General features: G+C 28.9%; 1 pseudogene; it reads right to left on the bottom strand.

Moving 5' to 3' along the window:
* Positions 1-1,505: 1,505 nt before the first annotated feature.
* LOC137811195 (protein DETOXIFICATION 46, chloroplastic-like) lies at positions 1,506-9,620 on the bottom strand (annotated as a pseudogene).
* Between the last annotated feature and the right edge of the window lie 8,780 nt (positions 9,621-18,400).

Here is an 18,400-nt window from a genome sequence, read left to right as displayed (position 1 = left end):
CCACGTCCAATTCATATTTGTAGTTTGTACGAGGTGTCTCTATCCACTACAAATTTTACATTCTTGATCCTTCCAGATTGAAAGCCCAAATTCCTTCTTCACATTCTGTTCATTTTCGGGCAAATTCTTCCTACACCTAATATTTTTTAAACTGCACTCAACACAATTATAAAATTTCGAAAATATCCTTTATTCCAAAAATAAAAATCTAGAATAAAAAATAATACATTCCAGAAAAATAAAATCGGAATAGCTTTTTGTGTTCTGAAAATAAAAATCAAAACCACATATAGATCGAGACAAACTTGTATTCATTATTTCTGTATAAAAAAATTGACGTGATATAAATTTTGTAAGACCTCAGTGTTGTATTTTAGAATCCAAAATATTCTTTAAATAGAAATTTGAATACAAATTTAAAATGAAAACTATCATTTAAATTAAAATTTGAGTTGCTTTGAACTTGAACTGCTATTGATATATTGATTAGTTTAATTGGAGTTTTTGTCCACCCTTAATTAAATTTTTTGAGATTGCTTCTATGTATAATTGGTGGCATTGTCCTTAACTCTTATTTATTTTCACTAAAAAAACAAAAAAGTCTGAAAAGTTAGAAGGAATTTCATTATGCAATGGAAATAATGACAATAAAGAAATAAAAACCTTTTGCCAAATAATATCCCTCAAACTTACTTTGCTTGTGGAAGAGAACAACTCACTTTAGTGATTATAAACCTTATACCATTGTATAATCCAAAAACTATATGCATGATTATCAATATAACATGAACACCGATTTTGAGTTCTAAATGGTGATTTGGAAGAAATGGTTTAAAAAAAACCAAAGTATCAACATTCTCCTTTGAAATCCATGGCTTCATTCAATAAGCAAAGACTATCACCCGGAGTCAATATCAGCATGCAACTTGATAACAATCTCATTTCTAGATGTTAAGATAACTCGATGCTGAAAAAGATGATCATGTGTTATCCAATTGTATCATACAAGTGCTATCCTTCAATAGTCCTCACCACAAAATTCATTTACTACCAAACATAACATTTTCCTCAGGATTAGTTTTATACAAACCACAATTGTATATCGCAATTGTCACAGAATCCTAAAAGAATACCAAGTCAGAAAATAAATGTTTCATTTCTCAAGCATATACAATTTTTCAAAATTAATTGAGGGAAATGAGAATTGTTCTGAAGGCCCTTAGTTAATGGTTTACAACCGAAGTAATAAGTCATACCATACTACTTTCTTTTTAGGTATAATTTAAGATTCTCTTAAAAGATTAAAAAATACAAATTTTCTTGACTTTAATAAATATTTATAAAATTTTCTATTTCATATTTTTCATTTCTATACCATAATATACAAATATATGTAAATTAATTAAATATTAAGTGACAGTTTATATAAATGATAAAAGTGTAATTACTATTATTCTAAACCTTGAAGATGGCAGTTAAATAAAAATCATTAAAAAAATACAAAATTAAAAAGAAAAGTATTACATAAACCAATACAAATTGCACCACTACAAGGATCTGAATTATTTTTTATGCTACTAGAAGGAAAAATCATTTATTCAATCCAATCTAACACAGATAAAATGAATTATAAAACTAATGACCCGTGGGTTGAGATGACCCAACAGTCTTCTGTCCTTGTAACTTGTGTGATGAAATATAATATAAGTATAAAAGCAGGGACACAAACTAAGCAGTCTTTAGCTTTAGCAGCTCATACTGGCCTGTATCTTCCGAGTATAAAATGCCCTTGGGAGAAAGAAGGCGCAGGAGGGCCATCGAAAACCGAGCCTAACAACCATAACAGAATTGAAAATCAGGATACTTAAGGAACTGGTGCTTTAACTTAGTACAAGTCTAGGTCATATTCTTACCCATTGAAATATTGCGAGGGAAAACCAGCAACCTAGCAAACCAAATCTACTACTCAAGGCCTGGGCATCACAAAAAATTGGATGTTTCAGGCAAAATTGGTGAAGCAATATGCCAGGAGTTCAAGGAAAGGTGTTTACCCATAATACTAGTGAACCCACGCAAAAGCATCCAGTCATTGACAAACTTATATATCTCAGATCCCGCCCAGCCTGCACGAGTAAACATACATTGAAGTTGCAATAGCAGTTATTATGTGGCACATGCAGAGGTCCCTGTTTCTAATGAGTTGCAATACTGGGCATAAAATTAAATCATCATCAAATAAGCATTAGATACCATTATGATAAAAAAATATCAAAATATTAATTCAACTTGAAACAACAGAATTTAGATATTGAGAGAGTTAATGAAACACACAAAGTAGACTTATTTAACTTTGTTTTTTTAAAAAGACTAATAATTGAATTTTATTTCTTTTATCCATAGAAATTAAACACATGGTAAGGAGTTTAGAATAACTCACATCTTGTTCAATCAACTGAGCTAGACTAATGTGGAATCTCCAACCCACCCCTCATGCTGAGACTACCAACTCGTGCGTGGGATTATATATTATGGGTGGTTCGATAGCGGCCCGATAGCGGGTGGCACGATAGGCCCAACACAAACACTCGCTAGGATAGGCTCGAAAGGGCTCTGATACCATATTACGAAGTGGACTTTAAGCCTAACTCAACCCCATTAAACCGGCTCATAGGGTTGAGGTTTGCACCTACTTATATACAATGAAAGACTCTAATCTCTAGTCGATGTGGGATCTCCAACAAGGATAATTTTTTTATTTGAATTTATATTCAGATAACCATTTTTAAAATTTACAAAAAATAAATATCTAAGGGTATAAAATAATCCACAGGTAATTTTAAACGGGTAATCGGGGGTAGTGGATAGCTACTACCCGTACTCATCCTAATCGTGGGTTTGAGTCCCCCCAACGGAAAAACTAACATTTATCGTACAAAAAAATAACATGGCAACCGCCCACCAACAATTTTGGTTCTTGTATTCCTTACCCTTTCCATTAGACAAGGTACAATGTTATGTATGGTCATACCACTATGTGTACTTGGATTTCACCTCCCTTGATCTCCTAGTTTTGAGGGATGATTTCAATTTTGTTAGGCAATGTGGGGTGGACAAGATTTGCCACATAGAAGGAAATATTATGCCTAACAGTGGTTTTGAAATTTCTCAGTACTTCTTGGTATGTTGTTAACATTGCATTGGCTGAGTTCAATTCCATTATTGGGTTTCCTACTTGTGGAATGAAACACAAACCCTCATCCACCTATTGACCCAAAAACTTTCTGGAGGCTATCACTAATGAGTGGACAACATCGCATTGCAACTCCACATTCTTTCTCCACCTCAGATTATGCATAGGTTTTAAGCATCAACTATTTATTTTTTTTTTTGTCGAGGTGAGTCGAACAGAAAAATCAGCTCCCTTGACCTCGTCTTTTTATGGGTTATGCTTGACCCACAAGCATTTATGCTTGGGGTTCTGACGTCCATTGCTAAGCATTATGATCATACTCAATTCTTATCAACTGAATATCTGTGAAGGCTCACCAACAATTGACCTAGACACTACCATGGGATGCATCAAGGTCTAACACTTTGTTTATGAACAAAAGACTGATGCTTGCTACTTAGTAGTTCCTCAAACAAATGTCTATAACCAGTAGCTACCCATGTTCTCTCAAAGTAGTATGCACCAACCTTATGTTCATAAACAACATGTGGAGCTTGATGCATCCCATGAATTGTACAATAACTAGATCATTGTGGGTAAACCTTCAAGGGGATCCAAATGATCAAGGAATTAAGTATGACAATAGCACTTAGCAATCGAGATAATGAGGCCCTCAAGCACAACTACACTAAAAGTTCCATTGGCAATAGTTTGAAGTCACCTAGCAAGCAAGACACCAATATCAAGTTGTTCCTATTCGTCAATCAGTAGCCCATAAAAAAGAGAAGGTCACGGTAACTGATTTTTCCATTTCACTCACCTCCACCAAAATGGTGGATGTTAATAACCTATGCATAATCTAGATGAAGGGGGGGAACTAAGGATGAAAAGATGCATTTTTTTAGCATCCACTAAGACTCACTAATAGGTGAATGGGGGGCTCATGCTTTATTCCACTAGCAGGAAGCCAAAAATGGGATTGATTTCAGCCACGACATTGTTGTACCCCGTTGTCTGAATGATACTTCTCCTTCATTGACTGGATCACCATAATTAATTCCAATATACAAAGTACTAAGAATTCCAAAACTAATCCCAAGTAGAAGTTTTCCTTCATTGAGGTAGATCTCGCCCACCCCCATATTGCCAAAAACATAAATTGAAATCATCCTCAAGCTTATAAAATCAAGGAAGGAGAAATCCAAGTAACCAGTGGCACAAAAAGTGTGGCAGTACAAAGCATCATATTTTTTCTAGTGAAATCAAGTGAATTAGCAGTGGGTGTTTCCACCATCTTCCTCAAATAGAGCTTCTCCCTTGAGGGTTTGGGTTGAGATGACCCAACAACTGGATTCTTCTGCTTGGAGACCACTGAGTTGCAATAATGGTGATTTGGAGGAGATAGAAAGAAGATGAAAGCTGGTGGGTAGGATAAAGGAGAAGGTTGTGTGACCTGGGAAAGAGATAAGGAAGATTTTATATGGAGTATGGTTGGTTTAACTGTGGTGGAGGGTAGGTATATGATGGTGGTGAAAGGAGTGGCTAAGGAGGTTCTGGGGGGACGAGGAAGATGAAAATTTGAGGGGTGAGTCAAATAGGGGCACAACTGAGAAGGGGATGAGGGTTTTTAGGATATAATGTGGGATTTAAGGGTTGAGGAAAGGGATTTAAAATTAAAAATCGCATGCCTCATTCTGCATGACAAATTGCACAGCTGCGCCATTTTTCTGCACAGCTGTGCAACTTTCAAATACACGTTTTACCCAAACACACCCAAAGATCGTAAACATCCTACAAGAACAAGTATGGAAGAAGATGAAGTGAGCATACATACCAGCAATGTTCCCTCAAGGCTGATAGTAGGGGGTGTTACAGCAAGGGCTATAAAGTATGGAATCAGCACCTTATGCATCTGCAAGGTTACAAATACAGTAGTTAACAGTTATGTATAGTCTAAATTTCAAATTATTATAATTCATAAAAATCTCTGCACATACATCTAATCTCAGGATTCAAATTTGATACCTCCAGCTTCATCCATCATCACCTCACTGCTGGCAACTACTTCTTTGTTACATTACATGTGGTGGCTATTTTATTTCACAAAATCTTTATAATAGCTCATTTTAAATCATATTTACTCATTTTACTAATAGTATTTATGTAAATTAAATTTATTTATTAATTCAACTATTGCTATTAAGTTTTAACAATGCAAGAGACATAATAATATGGTCCTTTTTTTAATTTTCAAATATAACCAAAAGAATCCTCTTTATGTTTTATTATATTTTATAATTATTTTGTGTATAATTTATAATAGTTCGACTGTGCATTAGTATCTTACCATTTTAATGTCTCTATTCCGGCTTTAAAATCATTATTATCCAGACTACGTTTTAAAATCATAAAACTCTCAAGGGACAAAATAAACCATGGGAAGAAAGCAATTTAGCTTCTAATGATTGATAGTACTGCCACACATTTTGAAACAGGTTGCAGTGGATTAAAATGAAAGAGGAGACAACACAAATATGTGATCTAAATTTTGAAAAAAGAATGAACTGACCTCCTGGGTGATCATCCGATCAGGTGTAAAAATGTAGGGAAATAACCAAGGAACTGATGTTCCAACAATCCCTAACAATAAGCCAAGTATAACTCCAATTATCACAAGCGACCTTAGAAGCAATCAGGCCTGTTTGATATTATGAAAACAAGAAAAAGGGGGGTTGAGAGATCAAAGGCCGTAGATAGAAGACAGGGCAAATACCTTTTGACATCAGAGAATGATTTGTGACATTATAAATGAGAAACACTAACTAACCTTGGACAAACTCCGATTTGCTCCATATATCAGTTCAGGCATAAATGATTGAGCGGTTTGGGAGAGAGGTTCACCCCATACTGTACACATGGAATATGTTTGGACCATGACCTGAAGCAAGAAATTAGATTATTATTGTCCTAGAATTTCGTTTTCGGAAAGAAAGAAAAAAAAAAACTCAGATAGCAGGCAAAGGAAGCAATAGTCACAAAAACAGGAGACAGGAAATAAAACTAACTTGATGAGCAGCCATTGTATGTGTACCCATTGATGTAGCAAAATATATAAGTAGTGAGTAGAAAGCCACCTAAACATCATAACTTCAGATTATATTAAAAGGTTAGACTACTGCGTACAAAGCTACAGAACTAGTATTACACTAGAGACAACCTTTGACATCATTGTCATAAATACAGGAGCAGCAAGACCAAATATCGTCAAAACTTCCTGCCCTGAAGGAATGGAGAAGGCAAGTGCATTATATCCCTTTTTGTTTAGAGTGTGAATCATCATGCAAGCAGCAACAACCTAGAAGCAAAAAGGGAAGAGAAAAGCAGTGCACAATGAGCTTAGTACTTTGAGAATGAGTACAACCGTATATAATACAAGCCACTATATTATCATAAATAAGAGTTAGTTCAGCATACTTGTGAAACCATTGTAGCCCATGCTGCCCCTACAATACCATAGCCTAAACAGATGCACAAAATTATACAACCACTTATATTTATAAAACTAGCAGCAGCCAAAGCTTTCAAGGGTCCCCAGGAATCTTTCATACCAAGACTGCAGAACATGAATACCAAAACCATTAATTAATTTAACAAGCCAAATATTGACATATTCTTCAAATCAGACAAAGCAAACATTGATACTTGGTATGTATTAAGCTCTGCGAATATAAGAGAAACTTTAAGAGGTTATTCATAATTACAATTATTTTTTAAAGAAAACTTAGAAAGAGGAAAATACATACTTAGCTTAAAATATAAGAAATAGACAATATATATTCCAGATATAGAGATGTTGTTTCAGAAATGTTAAAGCAAAGGAATTTTACACAATAAAATATCAAGAATAATCTACTGATATATTGAACAGTATTTCATCTTGATATCAATTGCTGCATGAAATGGAATACCAAGACTGGAGCAGTATCTCAGATTTGACATAAAAATTCCAACTACTTACATCAGAGAATCAGATGTTAGAAATAAATAGCATATTTGCACCTTGCACTCTGAGCAACCCATCCAACAAGTAAGGCAGGTGATGCCAAGCCTCGAATCTAAAATTGAAAGAAGAAAAAGAAAACTGTAACTGAAAATTTACAGCATAAAAAAAAGTGGATGTGAACACCATCACATATTGTTTAAAAATAATTAATGAAGCAAATTCATATTACAAGATTCTATCCCTTTGTAAAAAAAGCAATCTTACATAATACCTTTATCATAATTACAAGAAAAAAAAAAGCTTATGAACTGGTAAATTACTTGTCTCCATAACAGTTCTGTAACTTCTAGAATTTATAGAGCATGGATTGCAGTCTTTATTTAACTCAAAGGATATAAAATCGGGTAGAAACAAACCTTTACATAACTGCTAGCTGCTGGTACTATGTGTGCATTCTTTGGTCCAATGAAAGCTGAAAAGGCATGTAAATAGCAAAATCATCAGTTATGGGATTGGCTCTACAGTACTAACCTTTCAGGTTCATTCTAGCTATCCAAAATGAGTTGAAGAGCACAGATGGATAAAACACTCCATTTTCAATACCAGTTATTATTGCAGCACCAAATAGCCTTGTGAACAAAAGCATCGCAATGCCACAAGATAGCCCAACAAAAAGCAAAACAGATATGTGGTGTTGTACTTCTTCTTTGTCCTACATAAACTCGTGAAAGAGCAGTATAAGTCCTGAAAGTGCAGAGTGGTGGATATACAAATTGAATCGTGTAGATTAAGTCGAATCAAATAATAATAATAATAATAATAATAATAGATAAACCATGCATCACAGCGTATTTACATTTTACAACATTCAATGCTAAGCTGTAGTGTAAGTATACAAATTGAAGTCTACACAACCGTGTAGATTCAGTCAATTCAAATAAAAATAATAGTAGTAGTAGTAGTAGATAAATCATCCACGCCAATATTTACTGTAGTGTAGACATTAATTTCCTAATCACCGATATTGTTATAGCAATCAATCTGGTAAAGAGATTTGTATTCACTTGTATCGGTATACACTTGTTTAAATAGATACATAACGATACAGTAGCCTAGAAACCAGAAGAAGGTATGGTCTCTACTTATAATAACAAACTGCAGATAACAATAGAGCTTATTTAATTTCAAATAATCTGTTATTTAGTTTTACGATCACTCTCTATTGTCTAGCCGGCTCGTTACTGCTAATAAGTGTTGGGTTAAATTATTCACTGGTCCCTATACTTGTCTCCATTCTAAGTTTAGTCCGTCTGAGAGAAAACTGTGAGCTTTAGTTCCTACACATGCATAAATTTAAGCTTTGGTCCATAGTGTTAACACCAGAAAAAAAATGCCAGTATAGAGCCACTACATAAACTTTCTCGTAAAGATAAACCACTAAAAAAAATTGTCTGGGAACAAAATTTTACAGTTCTATGTTGTCCTCACATGCAAGCTATATACAAGATAAACCATGTTAAAAGATCTGTGACGAAAAACCGCAGGGCACCACCATTCTCCCTTGTAGCACATAAGAGTAACTTCACTACACTCACTATACTTAACAACATCAATGGTGTCAACATCACAGATATGGACCTAATTGCATCGTGCCTCAGTTTTTCGATACACTATCTTATTTAGCATTCAATAATCTCACGTGTCTGTTACCAACCTGTTTAGCAAGGGCAGTGGCAACCATATTGGAAGTGGCGATTGAGAGAAACATGAACACGTAGCTCATGTAATCACAAACAACAGTAGCAGGACCTGCTCGAAGGAAAAAAAGAAGATAAACGATATATTTTTCATAATTAAGAGAAATCTTAATAATGCGGATTAAGCGACGATTGATCCGTTTCAATACCTAGAGCAGCAAGTTCAATGGAGCTTCTCTGACCAATAACTGCAGTATCGATGAGACTCATAAGTGGTGCACATATCCAAAGTCCGGTTGCTGGACCTGTAAACATCACAATGTCCTTCATCTGCCTCCATATCCCTTGATTCGCTAGTTCCTTTTTCTCACCCTGTCTCGGCATTTCTTCATCTCTGTCTTCTTCGCCTTCGTTAATGAGTTCATCACTTTGAAATGCGCGTGCGGTAACGAAGGCAGTGCGATGAAACGTGGATGCAGAAGCTGTGCTTGAGAGACAGAGACTGAGAGGAAGAGAATGTGCAGCGAAACGACGAGGAAGACGATGGTTTGAAAGCATGAAATTAGGGTTTTGGCGGGGAGAGGAGTAGAGAGAGTAAGGAAGAGGTAGTGATTTGAGTTTGAATGCCATTTCTTGCTCTCTGCACTGCTTTGGTGGAGGGAAGGAAAACGAAACAGAGTATTCCCTCCCACCGAACACAGGTCTGAGTGGCTCACCACACTTCAACTGATTTTCTATCCTTTTCTTCTCTTGCTAACAGTACATTCTTCACATGCTTATTTTAGTAATAATATTATTATTTATTAAAATTATAAAAGTACTGTGGATGGATTATTGAATTTATGAAATTTAATAATTTGTAATAGATTTATATAACGACAGGGAAATGTGTTCAACATTATATATTCAATATTTCTATTCTTGTTGCTAGAAGTTCTAATTTTATATTTTGCAAAAATAAGAGGATTTATTCCATTGAGATTTCAAAAAAAAAAATGTAGGTTTTAAAAGAAATTTGTAAGTATGTGGTGATTTTCTAAAGTTTTTCTAAGAGATTTTTATTGATAGGGTTTTGTAATTAAATTTTCAACAATTTTATATATTTTAATTATTGTTTAGCTCTGCAAAATTATATAAATCAAATTGCATTTTATTGACAGTAAATGTTGATTGAGACGGTTTCATGGTAAACCATTATTCAGAATAGTAAACAATTTTATTATTTATCACCTCAGAGACACTGTACGAACGGAGATACGTAAAAATTTCTAAAATATAGAACACAGATACACAAATATAGAACACAGATACACGAATCTATATATTATATAATTATGAATTATATAAATTGACAATAAAGATTTATTTGCATAAGTATATTTCAGATTATTTTTTTAAAACAAAAAGATGTTTTTCCTGACTGGTTCACAAGGATTTGTTTATTTTTTTTATAATCATAATAATAATTTATATAATCAAGTTTGAATTTTTAGAAAATTAATTTTTTTTTTCTTTTTAAAATTGTGTTGCAACCGTACTAGAATTGTCAGAAATCTAACAAATAGTTTTTGAATTAGACACTTCACGGATACGTGTTCTACAATGTCATAAGAGTGTGGTGTCTGATACAAGTATCGAACACCGACACGCCATTTAAGAGAAAAATCTGAACTTCATCTTTGATGACTAAATAGAACAAATATTTAATATTTAATAAAAGAAAATACAATATATGTGAAAAAGGGTACATCATAAAAAAAAATCAAAATAACTATATATGTTTCCCCGAAGAAGATAACAATAAATGGTGAAGTTTTAATTAAAAAATATAAATTCATTATGAATTATAATAAGTAGATGACTTGTTCTTATTATCCTTCTATATAACATTTATTGCCAAGCCTTAAATGCAACTTCCACTTCTTAAAGTTTAATTTATATATGTTATCAAACTAAATTATTTTCACATGAATGCTTAATAAGAATTTTGTAACATATTCCATCACACCAAATTTTTTTCCATCCATTTATTTGACAATTAAAAAACTCATTTGATATATTTATTATAAATTTTAAGTTATAACTACACAAATATTTAATATAAAAAATCCTACACTCTTTTTTCAACACTTTCATCATTTCACCCTTCGTTAGCAATTTTTTTAAAAAAACTGTTTAATTTATAATCAAAATTTCATTTTCAAAATAAAAACTAAATAGTTACATTATCTTTTCATGAGATTCTAATGGTTACATTTTCAAATGTTAATAGTAATTGAGTCTACAATCTAGACTGTTAATTATTAAAAAATGTTTAAAAATATAGTAAGTCAAAGGTCAGCGTCGTATGAAAAAATATATTGAAATTGTGAGAATAATTGATTAATTAGTTACGGGTTTTTTGCTGTTAACTTTGTTTTACTGAAAAAATGTATTATGTGATGTTGCTTAATTAAGATTCATTATTGTGTTATTTAATGGTTTATGAATGTAAATATAATTGTATGATTATAATCACGTAAAAAGCTATCAGATTGTTAATGAATATTTGTTTAGTTCGAATTATATATTTTTATTGTCTATTCTTCAACTTATGATGATAGTCATAAAAATTATCACATAGATGATGCATGGAATTGTTTGTTATGAAATTGTTAAATCATCTAAAAAAGATAGTAGATTTTGTTTAAATTAAATCAATCTGAATTGTAACATTCTTATTTTATTATATATATAAAATATAATAGGTATGAATATTAAAATAAATATCTCTCTATATATAACATATAAATTATACATAATTCAAAATATTTTTTTTATTTGAAATTTAATATCTACCCATATCAAATAAAATTCTTGAAAAATTAAACATTTTCTTTATCTAATTTAGAACTCTTCCACCTTCATCATCATTTTCTTCCGTGTAAAAACACGATCATCACAGATAAAGAAAACATAATTAAATACATGATTAATTCACATATCATGTCAAATTAGTTGTCTTTCAAACAACGGACACGTTCATGGGAACTACATTCGACTTTGTCACTTAAATAACTTCATTTATATGATTTCATTATATCAATAAAATCAAAATATATCTTTCAAAACAAATCACCAATCAATGTACATCCTAACAATTTTAACATAGTATTTTATTTTCTAAAAATATCATATCTTGATTACAACTTCATATTTCTTATCTTACATTATACAAAAACACACAAGTTAATCACACCAAAGTTTAGAAAACAAACAAATAAATTCTACTCATAAAATGAACATAATCACACGGACTAAAGAATTTTCAACTAAATATATAATTAAATTTCATATAAAATTAAATTAAAAAAAAATAATAATAATCCAAAAACACATAAGCAAACATTGAAATTTAAGTTTTTTTTAGCTTTAGCAGAAATGAAAATCAAATCGATAGCACCCCATTTTTTACCTTGTTTTTGCGATAATCTTCTAGTTTCAACGAAAGTTGCATATTAAAAGCTACATAAAACTACTATATTTCAAAATTTCCAACAAAATTTCACACTCAAACTTGAATTTTATAAAACATACGAGGCAACAAAACATATCATGCTTAGAGTTGCAAAGTTACTTTCATTAAGTTATTATGTCAGTTTATACATTTGTTATTTCTAAACCACTTTCAATCATTTAGATTCAAACAACCAATACTTATCATTCTTACACTTCAATTGAATGATGATGAAATTCAAACCAATTCATACTATCATTCAATACTTTCAATCTCAGACAAAAACACATTTAATAACTTATCAATGTCAAAATCAACATATACTATACAAAATAAACCATTTCACATTTAATTCCATTCAATATTGTTTTACTCAAAAGTAAACAATCTTGCAAGGAGATTTAAAAACGGTGACCACTTCACCCATATCCAAATATTCTAATCTAGGATTTTATTGAAAATTTAATCTAACTTTTTTTACTTGATTATGTGTGCTCACATAGAGCTTCAACTACATGGCTCCAAGGATAACTTAACTTGCAATACATAGTCCTGATCAAAGGCATATTACTAAGACTCTGACAAAGACTGGTCTTTAAGCTAAAAATATCACATGCAAAAATCTATACCAAAGTAACAAGTTCAAAACCAACTCAAATGTAAAAAAGAGAAAAATGAACTTACTTTATCTAAAACTCCAACAGGACAATCTTATAGTATTCGTTGTTAAGAATCTAATGGTGAACTTCGATAATTAGTTTGATGACATATGAATTTAGCAAATTAAAGAGAAAGTTGATGAAAAAATTTTATAGAGAAATAATGATTATCTTAAAATAAAACATAAATAATTGATTTTTCTATCTATATACTATTTTTTGTTTTAATAATTAAATATTTAATTACCATTTAAAATATACGAGATATACTCTAAAGTGGTTTTTTATATCATTGCATTGATATGACTAACTTAAAACATAACATTCAATTAATGGGAAATTCTTCCTCCCAAAATTCCAGAAATTTCATAACACGTTTTAAAATATATTTATTTGACTTGTTCATATTTTTGGAAACTTTTAAATTCTAAACTAATTAGAATGAAAGTATAAAAGCTAGAATGGAGGTTAGGAAGTATCTTCTTTCATTTCAACAAGAATGTAATTTACTCATCGCACCAGAATAAAAACCATACAGGTAACATTTAACATTTTAATGAAATCCCATTTTTTTAACATTTCATGTGCAATCAAAATTCATTAAAATTAAAACCCAAACAACTCTTACACGTACCAAATTTAATATTTAACATAATGAAAATTAGTTATCCTCAACATTGGATCATTCAAGGGAAAGTGCTAAAGAATAACAGTGATTCAACTCATAAAATTTCAAACTTAATAACCCAAAACCTTATATTGGTGAATTGAACACAAGCTCACTTCTTCCAAAAGGAAATCACTAAAATAAAACAAACTTACACTTTTCTAACTCCAAATTGTGCTACTTTTTATTTTTATTTTTTTAAGATGAAATCACTGAAACTTAAAAATGGAGGAGAATTTGAGAAATCAAAGTGAAACTTAGAGAAAAGAAAGAAGAAAGAAAGATTTGTCTTGTGGGTCATCTCTAACTTAAAATGCTTAAACTTATAACTTCCCACGCCACTCCCTAATTCACTATTTCCACTCCCATTGCCCCTCCCAAAGCCCACGCCCAAAGAAAACCAGTACTAACAATTATCTACTATCTACACCACCCCACAGAAATAAAATATTATTCAATTTACAACCACAAATCACACTTCCCATATAAATGCACTTTAAAAACCTATATCCTTATAATAAAAATTTAAACATATTTTTAACCCATGCAATTTTAAACATATTCAAACCTAAACCCTAATTTTTAATGGAATTCGGATTCCCTTAAAAAAATCATTTTAGTTCCTTTAGTCTTCATATATTTATTGTTTAAGATATTGATTTATTTTAGTTTCTTGGATTTAGCATTTAGAATAATATAAAAATATTTTAGAAACTATTTTTTTACAAAATTTGAAACAGAAAAAATACATTTTACTCTAAAATTTTAAAAACTAAAATATAAATTACACCCAAAATAAATTTAATAGCTAGGTGAGGAAAGGCATTTTACTATCGGTCTAACATATGATTATATCGAACGGTCCCAATTAACGGTTTCTTCATTCTAACAAATACACTATTCTTTTCCATAGCAAAACACTAACCTTCTCTTAATACATATTTAAATTGAATAATAAATAAAAATGAATGTTGAATTAAAAATTGAAAACATCAAATAATTTATATTTTCATTCTAGAAATTATCATTTCAGTAATTTAATAGATAAAACAAATGATAAAATTCACCTAATTCATTTCCCTCAATCCTCAATGTAATAATGATTTTGTAAAGTTTTTCCTTTAACATCAAATATTAAAAAATATTTATTAGACTTAATTTTTATTTTCTAAACCTTATTTAATATCAAAATAGCTTTATTTATAAACTTAAATCTAATTCTCAATAAATATAATTTGAGAATAATATATTTATTATATAAACAAAAATATTAAATAAATTTCGTGACATATACTTCATATATTCAGTGAGTAGAGGAGAAGTATATATTAATAATTATATTTTTGAGTCACTCGCTTTTAGCGTGTCACTCGCTTCTCGCGTGCCCTGCATAAACAAATTGGTGGAAAAAAAACCGCAACAAAACGTGTTTTCTTTTCTTTTTCTTAGTTAGGTGCGTCTCATTATTTAAATTTTTTATGTTTACTTATTGATATTTCATTTTTTGTGTGGAATAATATGAAGTAGTGATACCTGAAAACAACTGTGAAAATATAATGTTGAAATCAAATTGGTTAAAAAAGTTATTATTAGATTCAAAATGGATCATTGTATTTTTTAAAAAAATATTCATTATTTTTCATAATAAATATAATTCCTGGAATAATGTAATTGGATATTTTTAATAAGATATCTTTTTAAAACATGCTTTTTATTTATAAATTTTGAATTCGAAAATTTATTCAAAAACTCGTTAAATAGCTTATTAATCAATTTAAAACTATTTAAGAATGTATATTAAAGTTAATTTAATATGTACTTTTAAATGCTTAAAAACTAAAAGTAATTTAAGATTTATTGGTCACGTTTTTCAAGATAAAAAATGAATAATTCAGATAATATAATTATAATTTAGTGATTACATAATAAAAAGGATATATCCCGTCTTATGTTAAATCGTTGAAAGTAAAATAGAAATAATGTTTTAGTATACGTTTATCTTGTACCTTTTTATTTACAATATTTTTATTAATTTTTTTTATAAAGACACATGTTTCATTTTTTTTAATTTCGAGTATTTTTCTTCGATTTATATTTCTAATATTTCATTGGAATTAACTATAATATACACACTTATATCCATATCTTTCAATATTAATTTAGTTTATACTTGTATATTCTCTTATTTTTTTCTCAAGATATTAAGTTATCAAATTATTAATCATTTTACTGTTTTGATTAAATTTATTTTATACCATGCATTAATAAAATCACCTTTCAAAGTATTTTAATTTAATAGTACATGAAAATATTCATCTCAAACTTAACCAAATCTAATAAATTAAATTATAAAAACGAGCATACATATCCCAAACTTAACTAAACTTTCACTTTTTTTTCTTACATTTTTATTATTTTAATAATTTAAAATATTTTAAGTGTATACTCAAAGTATCACTTGATTACTCATGTAACATTAATTTAAATATTTAAAAAATTATATAAGTACGTTTTAAATAATTTATTTTTATAGGTTTTTAATATACTATCAATTGAAAACATTTCGTTGTTTTCAAAGAAAAAAATCAAGAAATGTATTTTATATATATATATATATGTTAATTTACTATTTACACTGACAATTAACGTGAAATATCTTCCATGGTCAACGTATTTCAAACATATTTTTTTTTAAAAAAAAATCTGTGTGTTTCGTTGACTTTAATAACCATGCATTTATGGAAGATCGAGATATATGTAACATCGAAGATATAAAACTTTTGTGATATTTATGATCTTTTCTTATCTTATTCATCGTGTGTACTATGTGATTAGTACATGAACGATTTTTATAACATCCATTTATTCATTTATTTTTTGTTTTATTTTATTTTATTGTATAGTTTAATATTTCATGTTTTCTAGTCTTAAAAAATAATTTAATTATTATATTAAAATTTAAAATATTTTTCACTTTTGAGTTTTAGAATCTTAAATTTAAGATTATCTTTATATTACATTAGTATGTTTTAATAATGTTTTTTTAATACAAGTCTTAAATTAAGACTGTAGTTTAAGTTAGATATACTATTAAATAGGTTGGTATCTGTCTCTTTGCTAACTTGTGATAACAATTTTTTATTTATTATTGTTTTTTTTTTCCCACTTAGATATTTTTTTACTGTACAAGATTTTACACTGTTAATTATATAAGAATTTTCTCTGCTACAAATTTTAATGTACTTATTTTAAAAGGATTAAACGATACACTTGGTAATTGTTTCAAGTTTTTGTTCTCACATGAGAAATACACAAGTTTTAGTGTTTGCAAATAAATAAAAGTTAAAGTTTCAGTCCTCGTTGGTAAAACTTGTTTACACAGTTAGTGGTGGTATTTAGAAAAAAAAATATTTTCCATTCTCGATGATAAATAATATAAAAAAGTAAAAAGATTTAATATTTTGGTAATTTCACAATTAATATGATGTGATTAAATCATTAAAACTGATACACGAAGTAGTAATATATTAATGTCATCGTTATTTAGAAAAAAATATTTTCCACTCTCAATGATAAATAATATAAAAAAATGTAAAGAAATTTAATATTTTCAATTTTTACAATTAATATGCTGTCTTATCATTAAAGCTGCTACACGGACGTAGTAATATATTAATCTCATCGTTGCATATAGTATATTTTACCATTTATATTTTAAAATAAATTATATATTATTTCAGTATTTTAATAGTTTTATATGTTGAAATCAATTTAAAGATAATTTAAACACATATTCATTTCATTTCTTAATTTTTTTATGTGTTTTTAAAAATAAAATTATGATAAAATTTTAAATTTTAAAACAGAAAATATTGGGATAGTATCATTAGAGTGAATAATTGTATCTAAGATATTTTAGTTGGATAAAATCTTATCAAAACATTCTAATACGACCTCAAAATATCTTAAACTTAAGACCATAGATTATAAAATAAAATATTTAATATACATGATTTATATCTCTTTTAAAGTATAAATAAAAAATTATTGTAGAATCATTATATTATGAAAAAATACTTAAAAATATTTTGATAGGAATAGAGACTCAAGTGTAATTTCTTCCAAAATTAAAACCTATAAATAATAAAAGTCATCTAAAAGGATATAATTTTGTATGCAGTATTTTATCTTTAGAGTTACAACATTTATTTATTTTTTAAAATTCTTGTTTACTTACATCTTTTTTAACTATTCACACATAGTAGATATTCCTAATGTGGTGTAGTCTTATTTTTTACTTATCAAAGTAAATAAATTTTATAAAAATTATTAAAATTGATAAATCATATAAGATGACAAGATTTCGTTAAGTATAATAAAAATATTTATTAATATAGTATAATTTTATCTCTTAATTATTATATTAAATAATTTTTTTAAAAATTACTAAAATAAATAAGTCACGACTTTAAAAATCATATTAAGTAACACAAGACTAAAATAGTATCAAATAATATAATTTATCAATTTTAATAATGAAAAAAATAATATTACAACATATTAGTAAAAATCATGATATAGTACCATCAATTATTTATTTGTTAACTACCTTTATTATTATTCATTAAAAGTATATTTTTTAAGGGTAAAACGATAATTTTAATTTAAAAGACTACAAAAAAGAAATGGTAGTCATTGGTGGTTAGGCT

Source organism: Phaseolus vulgaris, chromosome 11, assembly GCF_000499845.2.
Source record: "Phaseolus vulgaris cultivar G19833 chromosome 11, P. vulgaris v2.0, whole genome shotgun sequence".
Lineage (NCBI taxonomy): Eukaryota > Viridiplantae > Streptophyta > Magnoliopsida > Fabales > Fabaceae > Phaseolus > Phaseolus vulgaris.
The sequence above is the reverse complement of the archived record's forward strand: the minus strand, read 5'-3'. Positions and strand labels throughout refer to the sequence as shown.